The following is a 10,716-nucleotide window of genomic DNA, read 5'->3' on the forward strand; positions in this document are numbered from 1 at the left end:
AAAAAGGAAATGTGTCACAACTTAATATGAAGGAGTAGTTTTAATATAAATCTTAAAAGTAGTGTAATGTATTTTAATACATTATTAAATACCATATTATTTAGTGGTAAAGTATACATAACATAAAATTTACCACTTTAGCCATCTGTAAATGTACAGTTAGGTGGAATTAAGTGTGCTCACGTTGTGTAACCATCACCACCATGTAGCTCCAGAACTTTCTCATCTTTCCAAATGGAAACTCTTAGTAGACCTTTTTATGAATTGGCTTTAAATACAGCATGGAGATCAAAGTTGCAACGAAACTACAGGACAAACATCATTCAAAACTGCCTGAAATCAAGCTGAATGGAAGTCCTACAACTATGAAATTAAAGAAGCAGCTGCATCGAGACTGGTAGGAGGGGCGGAGGCATGACGGACTAGTCCCACACCCACTTGTGGTGGATAAAAATTAGGAGGATACCTCGGCTGGGAAGGTCCTCTCTGAGGACTGAGGGGTCCCTGTCCCACACCAGGTGCCCTGCTCAGGGTTCCAGTGCCAGGAAGAGAAGTAGCTTCTGGCTGGAGAAACCACTGGGAACTGAGGCTCAGGGAGGCTGAGACAGCTGGAGCCCCAGGCAGCTCCTCTTAAAGGGCCCGCACACAGACTTATCAGACTCACTCTCTCTAAGCTTGGAGGGGAGGCAGCTTGAGGGACGCCAGAGTCATACAGGGAAGAACTGAGCTGTTTGGCACTGGAGCGAGGTCTGGAGAGGGGGCTTACTTCGGGACAGACGTGCTGTCAGAGGCCTTTGTTCCTTTCGTGAGCCCTTTTCTGGAGCAGCAGACAGCCGCCATATCAGAGACTCCAGCAACCTGGCTGACACTGTTTACCTCACCCTTGTGATTCCCTGAGGCCCTGCCCTACCCAACTTTCAGGCCCACCTAAGCTGTTGCCAGTAGGATTGGCCTGTCTTGGATCCTGCTTCAGGCTTTCCTAAATTCTTTCCAACAAGCAGCATCTGGTCTCAGATAGCCCCATGCTACTCGTTATGTAATACATAGAAACAAAACCTTAAACTTTCCTCTATCCTGCAAAGCTGTCGTTATGTAATACGCAGCCAAAATGAGGAGACAAAGAAACAGGTCCCAAATGAAAGAACAGAACAAAACACCAGGAAAAGAACTAAAGGAAATGGAGATAAGCAACCTAACAGATGCTGAGTTCAAAATACTGTTTATAAGGATGCTCAATGAACTTAGTGAGAACCTCAGTGAACTTAGTGAGGGCCTCAAGAGCATAAAAAAGGGCCAGTCAGAAATGAAGGAGGCACTAACTGAAATAAGGAATAATTTACACAGCTTCAATACTAGAGTAGGTAAAGCAAAAAGCAAACTATCAATTTGGAATATAAGGAAGCAAAAAACACCCAATTAGAACAGCAAAAAGAAAAAAGAATCTAAAAAAATGAGGAAAGTTTAAGGAGCCTCTGGGACAGCTTCAAGTGTGCCAACATTTGCATCTTGAGAGTGCCGGAAGGAGAAGAGAGAACAAGAAATTGAAAACCTATTTGAAACAATAATGGCAGAAAACTTCCCTAACTTGGTGAAGGAAACAGACATACAAGTCCAGGAAGCACAGAAAGTCCCAAACAAGGTGAATCCCAAAAGGCCCACACCAAGACACATCATCATCAAAATGCAAAAGGTTCAAGACAAAGAGAGAATCTTAGAAGCAGTTAGTTACCTACAAGGGAGTTCCCATTAGACTGTCAGCTGATTTCTCAAAAGAAACTTTGCAGGCCAGAAGGGAGTGGCAAGAAATATTCAGAGTGATGAAGAGCAAGAACCTACAACCAAGATTACTCTATCCTGCAAAGCTGTCATTTAGAATCGATGGCCATATAAAGAGTTTCCCAGACAAGAAAAAGCTAAAGGAGTTCATCACCACCAAACCATTATTGTACGAAATGTTGAAGGGTCTTCTTGAAGGTAAAGATAAAAAATATGAACAAACAAAATGGTAATGAATACATAGCTATCAACAATTGAATTTACAAACAAAATGAACAAGCAGAACAGAAACATTCTTATAGATATAGAGAACATTTTGTTGGTTGCCAGATGGGAGGGGGGTTGGGGGAATGGGTGAAAAAGGTGAAGGGATTAAGAAGAACAAATTGGTTGCTAGACTGACAAACCTCAAAGGGAAGGGGGGTTGGGGGGTTGGAAGAAATAAACCAAAGAACTTATATGCATATATGCAAAACCAATGGACTCAGATAACAGTGTGGGAAAAGGCAGGAGGGTGGCAGGAGTGGAGAGGAGGGAGAAAAATGAGGAACATCTATAATATATTCAACAATAAAGATTAAAAAACAAAAACTAAAAATCAATACAGCATGGAAGATTCTTCTATTTTTTATTTTTCTAATTAATTTCCTTCCAGGAAAAAAAAGTTACTTTTTATCTCTAGCATTAAGTCATTTGCATTGTCTCTCACTTGAATGACATTTGCTTAGACCTTTAGTAATTATGACTCTCCTTGGATATTTATACCATTTAATGGAATATCAAGAGACAATAATAGTAATATTACTTTGGTTTTGAATTTCATAGTTTATTGAAACTAATAAATACCTACATTATTTAATTTAACTTAATTTTTTTTCTTTATTGATTGAGAGAGCGAGGAAGGGCGAGGGAGAGAGAAATAGAAACATCGATGAGAGAGAACATCGACTGTCCACCTCTTGCATGTCCCCCACTGGGGATTTGGCCCACCACTTGGACATGTGTCCTAACTGGGATTTGAACTGGCGACCTCCTGGTGCATGGGTTGACACTCAATCACTGAGCCACATTGGCCTGACTATCTACATAATTTTAAACACACAAAAGGCAGAATAATAATCTTGGTCTTTGAAGAAATAGTAGGATTATCACATCAAGTCTTGGGATCATTTAGGATCAGGATGCTAGAACCAGAAAGTTGAACCAAGGCAGAACCTAGCACATGTCAATGTCTGATGTAAAGTGGAGACATACGAGAAATAAAGGGAGACGCCTACGTTTTACCTTGGTAATGGCTTAGGCCAAAGGTCTACAAAACAAATGATCACCATTGTAGAAAGGATGAACTAAGTCTGAGGGCCAAGCACACAAGGGTGCCCCCCCCCAAAAAAAAATGAGTAAAAAATGTAGCAGGACCTCAGTGCATTGATTTTGACCTGGTGGCAGAGCATCTGTATGTGTATAAAGGGGGCTGTTGATCTTGATTTCAAAGTGTAGGAGGGTGATTGCAATCCATGAAGTGAGCTGAGGGCCAGAACTGCAAGTGAGGTCTCTTGTAAGCACATAAAAAAATACATAGGAACAGCTAAATGTTACGAAATGCTTTTATGAAGCCTCTGGATTTTTCCAGCATAAGTAAATACAAATGAGGAAATCAAACCAACAACCCATCAAAGCTTCTGTTAAGAATCAAGTTACGAGGATCAGGAAATGGCAGCGCAGAGAATGGAGCTACACAGACTATCTCCCAGGACCAAACTGAATTTACAACAAAAATAAAGGCAAATCTTCAGGAAGGGGCAACCGAAAGACACCTTGGAGGACCACATAACCAGGGACACTGACTCAATCCTGGTAGGCTTGTGAGGACGCAAGAAGGGGCCGGGAGCCCACGGTGCGCAGCGGCCTGGGCGGAGACCAGGGGGCTCGGCAGGAAGTTGCTGCTGCCACCTCAGCTGTGACCACACCTGAGTCCTGCGAACTCTGCTGCCTGCTAAGCCCTCGGCTGATGCCGCACGGACTGGCTGCGACCAGGGGACTCGGCGGGATGCTGCTACCAAGGCTGAGTCCCGCGAACTCTGCGTGCTAAGCCCTCAGCTGGTGCCGCACGGACTCGCGGAGACCAGAGGACTCTGCTGGAAGCTGCTGCCACCTAGGCAGTGTCCTGCTACGCGGCTCAGTCCTGGGGTTTCTGCTGAGGGCAACGCCCTCAGCTGGTGCCACAGCCATGGCCGCCCTTGGCTGGAAGCAGCGCCATCGGGTTAAAAGTCCTAGGCAGCTCCACAACGCAAAGTCTAGACAGAGGCTAAATTGGCAGCAGCCACTCCCCTTGGGCTCCAGCAGAGGGAAGGCAGACTGGACTGGAACAGTGTGGGGACACTTGGATTTTGGAGGGTGCTAAGAGCTTTCGCTGAGTGCAACCATACAGGACTGGGGTCATTTTACTCTTTCCCAGGGCCCTGGGGAGAGGAGGTGGCCCTTCCCTCAGAGATTCAACTCCACCTGGTGGCCATTGAAATGCTAATTGAGGCCCATTAACAACCAGCAGCTGCCCCACCCTCCGGAAAACCTCTTACACTGAGCACCTGAGGGAGTTTTTCAGTCAACTCAGAAACCAAGGGTCTTCAGGTGACCTCTAGTAATACTCTCCAGGCAAAAAAGCTAGAGGATAACTACCACTCCCTGGGGGTAGCAACACTAACTACAAAAGCTAAGACTTGATGGTGGTGATTAGAGTGGGTCCTCCCTGGCTCATCCAAACCCAGGAGAGGGAGCCACAAACAGCAGAACACCAACACCCACAGGGAAAAATTGGCAGACTCCAAAGCCCACTGTGATAGTCAAAATGGTGAAAAACAGAAACAAAAGACAAATGAAAGAAGAAGAGACCTCTACAGAAGATGAGATAAATGAGGCGCAGCTAAGCAAGTTAACAGAACTAGAATTTAGAGCCATGATGTTGAGCAAGCTCAACAGCATGTGTAAGGATATAAGCACCATGAGTAAAGACATAGAAATGTTGAAAATCAACCAGTTGGAAATTAAAAACCAACAGGAAGAAATGAAGAATGACATATCAGAAATAAAAAACACATTGAAAGGTCTAAAAACCAGAGTAGGGGAAGCTGAGGACCGGATCAGTGAATTAGAAGACAGGCTAGAAAAAAATCAACCAATCAGAAAACCAAAAGGAAAAAACGATTAAAAAACAGGAAGACAGCTGAAGAGAACTATGGGACAACTGGAAACGGAATAATATTCGCATCATAGGAGTCCCTGAAGAAGAAAATAAGCAAGGGTTAGAGAATATATTCAAAGAAATAGTGACAGAAAATTTCCCTAATTTGGTGAAGGAAGGAGGCATTCAAGTTCAAGAAGCACAGAGAGTCCCAAGTAAGAAGAACCCAAACAGGCCCACACCAAGACACATAGTAATCAAATTGCCAAAAATTAAAGACAAAGAGAGAATCCAAAAAGCAGCAGGAGATAAGCAACAGATTACCTACAAAGGAAACCCCATAAGGCTCTCAGCTGACTTCTCACAAGAAACACTACAGGCCAGAAGGGAATGGCATGAAGTAATCAAGGTCATGAAAAACAAGGTTCTGAATCCAAGACTACTCTACCCAGCAAGGCTATCATTCAAAATAGAAGGTCAAATAAAGAGCTTCCCAGACAAAAAAAAAAAAAAAAAAAAAAAAAAAAAAGGCCAAGGGAATACATTAGCACCAAACCAGCACTGCAAGAAATGTTAAAAGGACTGCTGTAATTACCAGGAGAAATAGGAAGAAAAATAGAACCACACTAAACAAATATGGCAATAAATAAGTACATATCAATAATCACCTTAAATGTAAATGGACTGAATGCTCCCATAAAAAGACACAGAGTAGCTGATTGGATAAGAAGGCATGACCCATCTATATGTTGTTTCAAGAGACCCACCTCACAACAAAAGACTCACATAGATTGAAAGTGAAGGGATGGAAAAAAATCTTCCAAGCAAACAGAAAAGAAAAAAAAGCTGGGTAGCAATACTCATATCTGATCAAATAAATTTCAGAATAAAGGACATAATTAGAGACAAAGAAGGCCATTACATAATATTGAAAGGATCTATCCAACAGGAAGATATAACCTTGATAAACATATATGCACCAAATATAGGAGCATCAAAATATATTTAAAAACTTCTGGAGGACGTCAAAGGAGAAATCGATAGCAATACAAACATAGCAGGGGATTTCAACACCCCACTGACATCACTGGATAGATCCTCTAGACAAAAAATTAGCAAGGAAACACAGACTCTAAATGAAGCACTAGACCAAATAGATTTAATAGATATCTACAGAGAACTACACCCCAAAACTACAGAATACACATTCTTCTCAAGTGCACATGGGACATTCTCAAAGATAGACCACATGTTAGGGCACAAACCAAGTCTCTACAAGTTTAAGAAGACTGAAATCATATCAAGCATCTTCTCAGATCACAATGGCATGAAACTAGAAATCAATTGCAAGAAGAACATACAAAGACATTTGAACACATGGAAGCTAAATAGCATGTTATTAAACAATGAATGGGTCACCGAGGAGATCAAGGAAGAAATCAAAAACTTCCTGAAAACCAATGAAAATGAAGACACAAGAACACAAAATCTATGGGATGCAGTGAAAGGAGTTCTGAGAGGGAAGTTCATAGCACTATAGGCCTACCTCAAAAAAGAAGAAAAATCTCTAATAGACTATCTAACCTCACAACTTAAAGAACTAGAGAGCAAACAAAAAGAAAACCCCAGAGCAAGTAGCAGGAAGGAAATAAAGATCAGAGCAGAAATAAATGACATAGAGACCAAAAAAACAATTCAAAGGATCAATAAAAGAAAGAGCTGGTTTTTCAAAAAGATAAACAATATTGATGGACCCTTAGCTAGACTCACCAAGAAACAAAGTGAGAAAACCCAAATACACAAAATCAAAAATGAAAGAGGAGAGATAACAACTGACACCCCAGAAATACAAAAGATTGTTAACAACTACTACGAACAATTATATGGCAACAAATTCGACAATCTAAGCAAAATGGACAAATTTCTAGAAACACATAGTCTCCCAAAACTGGACCGGGAAGAGATAGAAAACGTGAACAGACCAGTAACAACAGAAGAAATTGAAGATGTAATCAAGACTCTCCCAGCAAACAAAAGTCAGGCCCGGATGGCTTCACATGGGAGTTTTACCGAACTTTCAAAGAAGAACTAATACCCATTCTCCTCAAACTATTTCAAAAAATTCAAGAAGAAGGAAGACTTCCAAACTTGTTTTATGAAGCCAGCATAATTCTAATTCCAAAACCAGAAAAAGACACAAGAAAGAAAGAAAACTACAGGCCAATATCCCTGATGAACATAGATGCCAAAATCCTGAACAAAATACTTGCAAATTAGATCCAGCAATACACCAAAAAAATTATCCACCAAGACCAAGTGGGATTCATCCCAGGGACGCAAGGCTGGTACAATATTAGCAAATCCATAAATGTGATACACCACATAAATAAAATGAAGAATAAAAACCACATGATCATATCAATAGATGCTGAAAAAGCCTTCGAAAAAATCCAGCATCCATTTCTGATAAAAACGCTCAGCAGTGTGCGAATAGAGGGATCATATCTAGACATAATAAAAGCCATATATGAAAGACCTACAGCCAACATCATACTCAATGGGCAAAAACTAAAAGCATTTCCATTAAGAACAGGAACAAGGCAAGGATGCTCACTTTCACCACTCCTATTTAACATAGTACTGGAAGTCTTAGCCACAGCAATCAGACAGGAAGAAAAAATAAAAGGGATCCAAATTGGAAAGGAGGAAGTGAAATTGTCATTATTTGCAGATGACATGATACTATACATAGAAAACCCTAAAGACTCCATCAAAAGTTTACTAGACTTAATAAATGAATTTGGCAAAGTAGCAGGATACAAAATTAACGTCAAGAAATCGATGGCAGCCCTGGCCGGTTTGGCTCAGTGGTTGGAGCATCGGCCTGCGGTACAGAGAGACCCGGGTTCGGTTCCCGCTAAGGGCGCGTACCTCGGTTGCAGTTTGTCCCCGGCCCTGGTTGGTCGTGCGGGTGGCAGCCACTCGATGTGTCCCTTCACGTCGATGTTTCTCTCTCTCTCTCTTCCTCTCTCTCCCTCCCGCTCTATCTGAACAAAAAATGGAAAAATGTCCTCGGGTGAGGATAAAAAAAAAAAAAAGAAATCGATGGCATTCTTATACACCAATGATGAACTCACAGAAAGAGAAATGAAGAAAACAATACCATTTACCATTGCGGGAAAAAAATTAAGATACCTAGAAATAAACTTAATCAAAGAAATAAAGGACCTATTTGCAGAAAATTACAGGTCATTGAAAAAAGAAATACAGGAAGATATAAAAAAGCAGAAGCACATACCCTGTTCATGGATTGGGAGAATTAACATCATTAAAATGTCCATATTACCCAAACCAATCTATAGATTCAACAAAATCCCCATCAAAATACCAACGGCATACTTCACAGAATTAGAACAATTACTTCAAAAGTTCATATGGAGCCCTGGCCGGTTTGGCTCAGTGGTTGGAGCGTCGGCCTGCGGTCCGGAGAGACCCGGGTTCGGTTCCCGCTAAGGGCACGTACTTCGGTTGCAGTTTGTCCCCGGCCCTGGTTGGTTGTGCGGGTGGCAGCACTCGATGTGTCCCTTCACGTCGATGTTTCTCTCTCTCTCCCTTCCTCTCTCTCTCCCTCCCACTCTATCTGTACAAAAAAATGGAAAATATCCTCGGGTGAGGATAAAAACAAACAAACAAACAAACAAAAAGTTCATATGGAACCAAAGAAGGCCTCGTATAGCCACAGCAATCTTGAAAAGGAAGAACAAAGTTGGAGGGATCACAATACCAGATTTCAGGTTATACTACAAAGCCACTGTAATGAAAACAGACTGGTACTGGCACAAGAACAGGTATATAGACCAGTGGAACAGAACAGAGAACCCAGAAATGGACCCAATGCAACATGCTCAATTAATATTTGACAAAGGTGGCAAGAGCATACAGTGGAGTAAGGACAGCCTCTTTAATAAATGGTGCTGAGAAAATTGGACAGCTACTTGCAGAAAAATGAAACTAGACCATCAACTTACACCCTACACAAGAATAAACTCAAAATGGATAAAAGACTTAAATGTAACTCATGAATCCATAAAATTCCTAGAAGAGACTGTAGGCAACAAATTTCAGACATCATACACAGCAGAATTTTTACTGACACATCAGCTAAGGCAATAGAAACAAAGGAGAAAATGAATACGTGGGACTACATCAAACTCAAAAGCTTCTGCACAGCGAAAGATACAATCACCAAAACGGAAAGGCTACCCACTGTGTGGTAGAGCATAATTGCCAATGACATATCAGATAAAGGGTTAATTTCCAGTACATATAGAGTGCTCATACAACTCAACAAAAGGAAGACAAAGAATCCAATTAAAAAATAGGCAGAGGAACTAAATAGACACCTCTCCAAACAGGACATACAAATGGCTGAGAAACATATAAAGAAATGCTCATCATCACTAATCATCAGAGAGATGCAAATTAAAACAACAATGAGGTATCACCTCACACCTGTCAGAATGGCCGCCATCAACAAATCATCAAACAACAAGTGTTGGCGAGGGTGTGGAGAAAAGGGGACTCTAGTGCACTGCTGGTGGGAATGCAGACTGGTGCAACCACTATGGAAAACAATATGGTGTTACCTCAAAAAATTAAAAATTGAACTTCCATTTGACCCAGTGGTCCCACTTCTAGGAATATACCCTAAGAAGCCTAAAACACCAATTTGAAAGAATATATGTACCCCCATGTTTGTGGCAGCACTGTTTACAATCGCTAAGATCTGGAAACAGCCCAAGTGTCCATTAGTAGATGAATGAATAAAAAAGCTGTGGTACATATACATAATGGAGTACTATGCAGCTGTAAGAAAGAAAGATCTCTTATCCTTTGAGACTACATGGAGGGACCTTGAAAGTATCATCCTAAGTGAAACAAGCCAAACAGAGAAAGACAAGTTTCATATGATCTCACTTATTTGTGGAATATAATGAATATAACAGTCTGAGGAATGGGGTAGTCCCAGAGATGCAGAAGTGGGGTACAGACTGACAATCCCCTAAAAGGGGGGTGGGGGAGAGATAAAGCACAGAACTTATATGCATGTATGCATGAATAGTGGATATGGACAACAAACTGGGGACAGGGTGGGGAGGGAGGGGGAGGGAATTAGTGGGGGAAAAAAAGAAACATATGTAACAAAAATTAATTAATAAAAAAAACAATCAAGTTACAAAAGATAGAAAATTAGGTTTTGTTGTAAGAAAATTAACAAAATCATCAAGAAAATATTCAAATGCTTAAGGAATAACTGTAGGTTAATAGAAGCTTTTAGAAGCTTCTCTATCCTATATTGTAAATACACCTCCACTGAGCAGAGTTGCACATGTTGCTTTGAAATTCCCACAAATCTAAAGAGCAAAGCCCAAAAACAACAATAAAAGCCTCACTTAAAAACAAGAAAATATAAAAAGCAAAGGCTGGATTGACTTCCATTTGTCAGAAGATTGCTCAAGTTTTACATTGTATTAAACTGAGGTAGTATCCACATATCTTAAAGATTTTTCTGTCTTTATTGAGACCATGTGAATTTGTGAGAGTTATCAAGTATATGAGGTAATAAATTATATTGTTTTAGCAAAAACTAAAAAAGTATACTGATCAAATGGTTACCTCTTTAAAAAAATTTTTTTTTTATTATAAATTTTTTATTTATTTTTTTGTTACAGATATTTTACCTTTTTTACCCCATTGGCACC

Source organism: Molossus molossus, unplaced genomic scaffold, assembly GCF_014108415.1.
Source record: "Molossus molossus isolate mMolMol1 unplaced genomic scaffold, mMolMol1.p scaffold_m16_p_1, whole genome shotgun sequence".
Taxonomy (NCBI): Eukaryota; Metazoa; Chordata; class Mammalia; order Chiroptera; family Molossidae; genus Molossus; species Molossus molossus.